The 5,409-nt window shown below is 41.5% G+C and overlaps 1 protein-coding gene across 1 annotated transcript in view; it reads left to right on the top strand.

Annotated features, from left to right (window-relative positions):
* Positions 1–4,854: 4,854 nt before the first annotated feature.
* The window catches only part of UBE2E3 (ubiquitin conjugating enzyme E2 E3), a 109,467-nt gene continuing 108,912 nt past the window's right edge, over positions 4,855–5,409 (top strand). Inside the window, exon 1 of the mRNA XM_024766729.1 lies at positions 4,855–4,876. The gene's annotated coding sequence lies outside the window, so the exon portion shown is untranslated. The remainder of the gene's footprint in view (positions 4,877–5,409) is intronic.

Here is a 5,409-nt window from a genome sequence, read left to right as displayed (position 1 = left end):
TTAATTGAATGATCCTTCATTTTTCTATGTTTTAGATGAAGTCTCATTTGTTATATATTAAATCACCTAATTCTTATTTACTTCTTCTGTTTCAGTGATCTATCTGTCCTTGAGCCAGAGCTTACTGTTTTATTTAATGAAGAGCCCCTTCACACAGCTTTTTATGGATTTTAAAAATGGTCTTTATTTTTTCTTATATCGACCTTAAAACTTTGACAAATTCTGAAAGTCTACTTGTATTTACATTTCTTTTAATTTATAAAAATAATAATTTAAAAAAGTTAAAACAGTATTTATTTTCACCAAATGTACACCTCTGTATTTATTCACACCATTTTTTCCTCATTATAATAGTAGTAGCCAGCTCATTGAAAAAAAAATGCTGAATATAGAAAGAATTAAAAAGGTTATTCATAGTTGCTCTAACGTATAAGCATAGTTAACCTTTTATTTTATTATTTTTCTTTAAAGTTTTTTTTGATGTGGACCATTTTTACAGTCTTTATTGAATTTGTTACATAATTGCTTCTGTTTTACGTTTTTGGTTTCTTAGCCTCGAGGCATGTGGGATCCTAGCTCCCTGACCAGGGATCTAACCCGCAGCCCCTGCATTGGAAGGTGAAGTCCCAACCACTGGACCGCCAGGGAAGTCCCTAGTTAACCTTTTAGAGTATATTCCTTTCAGATATTTTTGTCTTGCTAGCTGTACAGATATAGTGCATATTCATTTGACAGATATTTATTGAGCACTTACTTTGTGCCAGATACCTTCCTAGGCATTGAGTCAAGCTCTGGTTTCACAAAATGGACAAATCCTGCCCTCATTAACATTTTATCATAATCCAATTTTGTATTTTTGCATATTCCTCATATGTATTACTTTAATAACTGCAAATTTTATTGTGTGGGTGAATCAGTTTGTGTAATCATTTTCCTATAGTTGGACACTTCCAATTTTTCAATGCTATTTTTTCCACATTTAGAATACTTTCTTAAGATACATTTCTTGAAATGGAGAAATTTGGTTAAAGGCTATGAACACATTTAAGATTCCTGACACAGACTTACAAACTGCTTTTCAAACAGCTAGTACCAACTTTCATTGCCACTGGAAATGGGCAAAGGGAAATTTTTTTACTAATTTGCCAGCAATGATAATAATCACTAAAAATTGCTTTTGTTATTTTGATATGTATCTCATTTTAATTTTCCTTTTTTTGATACCTAGCAAGGTTGAGGGTTTTATTTTGTTTTGTTAAAATAAGTTTAAATAAATGTATTTTGTTTAAAATGTATCTATTCAGGGAATTCCTTGGCAGTCCAGTGGTTAGGACTCTCCACTTACACTGTAGGGGGCCCAGGTTCCATCCCTGATCAGGGAACTAGGATTCTGAAAGCTGCACGGTGTGGCCAAAAAAAAATGTATCTGTTCATGACTTTCGTCTTATTAAGGTGCTCATGTTTTCATTTCATGTGTACAAGCTCTTTATGGAATAAAGACACAAGCCCTTTTTGGTATATACTCTCCCTCAGAGTTATCTCAAAGGAGAAAAGCGGGAAATGATCACTGAGTTTTGTGCCTTGAAGTCCCTGAAGTCAAACAGAGGCTTAATGCACCTTTCCATTTCCACGCCCCAGCCCAGGGTCTGGCACACAGAAGGTTTTATACACATGACACAATGGAGGAACACTAGATGTCAATCAGTGTATTGGACTCTGGAGGTCCAGAGACAGTGAGACTAACAATGGCAATCATGGCTTCTTAAACTAAGCCTGGGCCAGGAAATGACTTCCTAATAAACCAAACTCTTTTTTTTTTTTTTTTGAATGGATAGAAAGAGAGTTTTATAGCCAGATGACAAAAGGATACAAGTGACTGGATAGCATCTGAAACAGCCTGAAAAAAAGAAGGGTAAAAGGAAGGGATGTAGAGAAAGGTTATTGTGTGGAAGGAAACAAACAAAAGCACTCTGAAATCAACAAAACAAATTAATAAGTATTCTATATCCATTATGTGTAAGGTATGTTGTTGGCCATGGTGGGTGATTTTAAAAGATTTGTGGCCCTACTGTAGCTTATATAATCACTCAGTTCAGAAACTTATTAAGCAAATCAGACGTATATTTCTGTAGAATTCTTGGTTACACACACACAAACTCATGTACCTATATAACACTGAGACCCATTGAAAGGCATGGGAGAAAGCAACTCCCAAACCAGGTAAGTCTAAAGGATTCTGGGTCCTGCCTTGTCTGCCCTTGTAATGACCAGTTCCTTTTGGTCACAGCATTTGGGGTGGGGGGGAAGAGAGAAGAGGTCTTTGTGGCAATATCTGCTGCAATTGAATTTTTTATCTTTCCTCTTACTTCTGCCTTTTTCAGAGTTGTGAGTGAGAAGCTGGAAGGACCCCATACCAAGAAGAGAAAAAGAGGAAACCAAGAGGGAACAATCTTCTTGTGGTAGCTGATGTCTACTTTGTGGTACTATTTTGAGGGGTCATATGGGAAAACATTTTTATTACATACTTTATAGAATAATTTGCACTAGATGAAATATGTATGTGCTCAGGAATGCCTATAAGACACGATCCCTGTTTCCAAGGGTAGACACGGCAAAAAAAAAAGAGAAAGATAAAACAATTACAAAACAGGTGTCCTGTGAAGAAGAACTTCAAGTTAGATAACAATTCATAACTTACAAGTTGCTTCTGGTCAGGATAGTGACGTCAGATGACCTTGGAGGAGAGCTGTGAGCTGGAAAGAATTTCTTGAACAAACCCCTTTAGTCAAGTGAATAACGGTAGCTGGGTACCTAATACTGTGAGGGCAGGCCACTAATGTCCCTCACCTTATGGAGCCATTCATTTTCTTTATGGTGACTTTAACAATTTGGTAAGTACTATTTATTGAACACCTATTATGTCCCAGGTACTTTGCACAGAGCATTATCTATATTATCACTTATTGATCCCCCCAGGCCCAGTTCATTGCAACTTCTTTTGACCCACACCCCATGGTGCATAACCCCAAGCTGAATTAATAATTCCACTACTAATTTTTAATTCATAATTAATAACACTCCACTCATTCTTCCACTCCTTGAATGCAGCACTTCTCATCCTGTAGTCTACATTTCTGGTTGTTCCACTACCCACTGAGCTCAATAAGAGCAGCACCCATATTTCACTCCAATTTCTTAGCAATTGGTAGTTCCTAAGTAATCTGTTGTGTGAATATTGAGTGGAACTCCATGACTTCAAACTCATTGAAGAATCATGAAATTTTTGAGCAAGGATTTATACTTCTGCTACATACGAGGAAGATTTAACTGGAAAGAGTAACTTGCCTAGGCTTCCCTGATGGCGCAGTGGTTAAGAATCCGCCTGCCAACGCAGGAGACACGGGTTCGAGCCCTGGTCCGGGAAGATCCCACATGCCGCGGAGCAACGAAGCCCGTGTGCCACAACTACTGAGCCTGTGCTTTAGAGCCCACAAGCCACAACTACTGAGCCTCCACACCACAACTACTGAAGCCTGCGTGCCTAGAGCACGTGCTCCGCAACAAAAGAAGCCACTGCAATGAGAAGCCTGCGCACCACAATGAAGAGTAGCCCCAGTAGCCCCCGCTCACCGCAACTAGAGAAAGCCAGCGTGCAGCAAGGGAGACCCAACGCAGCCAATACATACATACATACATATGTACATAAATAAATACAATTTATTTTTTTAAAAAAAGTAACTTGCCTGAGGTCACATGAATTTGATAGCATAAGATTAGAATCCAGTTCCCTTGCTTTTCAGTCCACTGTTGTTTCTTTTGTCATGGAAAATGCTACCAAACACAACTAAATATCTTTATCTACCAATCTCCTAGCCCCACCCTAATCCTATCAGCAAATTGCCATTGGCCTTCAGTCTACTTCTGTAATATTAAATTTCCTAAAATATCCCACTTTTTTATATATAGCTTTCCTTTCACAACTTCCCATTCCAAATAGAGCAAAATCCAAACTCCAGATTGGTTGGCTTTTGCTGTAGCAGCACAGTGTAAAAGTTGGGGGAAACTTCTGCCTGTATTTTCACTAACAAGCTCTTTCCACAGGTACACTTTGATCCAGCCCAGGGAAACTTCTTGTCAACACACACACCATGCTCTGTCTGAGACTTCCTATTCCTTCTGACTAGAGTGTCCTTCCTCCTAATCAACCTGGTACACTTTAATGACCTGTTCCCCTTCTGGACTGGTTGCTTCTAGCACAGAGTAGAGACCTGGCTTGAGTCACACAGTAATTGAATGAGTGAATTTTGTGTGTCCAGCACCTAGGGCATAGCCCTCTGAAAGGTTCGCTGAATGACTGTTGTCTTTGGAAAATCACAGAAATGTAACTTACTCGTCAGAACTGCAAGCAACAATTTACCAAAACTTTTCTATTTGGAGGAAAAATAAGTAAATATATTGGCTCACTCAGCCTTTTTTTCTCCTTTTTTCTTTTCATTCTAGTTCAGATGTTATGACTCTGCTATTGTCACTCCCTCTGTGAACTCCACATTCTCCCAGCACCCCTGCTCCTGACACTTGTGGGAGAGGAATCCCCAAATTCCTTAGGGGCTCCATCACTGGAGCAAGTTCTCAGTAGCAGAAGAAGGTCTGGGCTGCAAACAGGAAGTTTTTGTACTTCTGGCCACTTTGTGCCCGGGGCAAAACTGCAGAGTCCACCTGGAGATTGCAAGAGAGAATGACAGAACAAAACTAACCTTCCCTTAACCCCATCTGAAGCTTTTCTGTGTAGACATTCTGACCCAGTATCACTTAGGGCTTCTCTTTCCAGAACTGGCGTCTAGCAGGCACGTCAGAAGGGCATCCAGCAAAGCATCAGGTATGAACCCTCCTTACAAGGTCCCTCTTCCCTTAAAAAAATCTTGAATGGGACATCTCAATAATTGTTCTGAATTTTTAAGTTTTCAAAGCATCCGAAGGACCTTCCCCTTTGGAAGGCTGAGGGCCAAGGAGAAGCAGAGGCTAGTCACCTAGTCTCGAAATCCTTTTTTCCTCCTTCAATGCCCAAGACCCCATCTTGCCCCTTTAGCTCACACGGGGGGCAAGAGGCAGCTTTCCTCCGCCTGCGTGCCTGGCTTCGTCAACGACACCCATTAGTCTCCAGTCTTCCAGGGCAGCGGGGGGCTCTCGTCCACGCGCCCCGGGCCCTTGCCCAGGCGTGGGGGCCCCGTGGACCACGCTGGCCCGTGTGTAGGGAGAGGAGATGCGGCCAGCCCCGGGGATGACCCTGGCCCCAGCCTGCGGGGGCGGGTAGTCCAATGGGCAGCCTCGCTCCGGAGGCGGGCTCAGGCCGGAAGCCACCCCGCGGCACAGCGGCCCCGCGAGACGGCGCCCGCGCCCCTGCCTTCTCCG

This window comes from Neophocaena asiaeorientalis, unplaced genomic scaffold, assembly GCF_003031525.2.
Source record: "Neophocaena asiaeorientalis asiaeorientalis breed wild unplaced genomic scaffold, Neophocaena_asiaeorientalis_V1.1 scaffold113, whole genome shotgun sequence".
Lineage (NCBI taxonomy): Eukaryota > Metazoa > Chordata > Mammalia > Artiodactyla > Phocoenidae > Neophocaena > Neophocaena asiaeorientalis.
The sequence above is the reverse complement of the archived record's forward strand: the minus strand, read 5'-3'. Positions and strand labels throughout refer to the sequence as shown.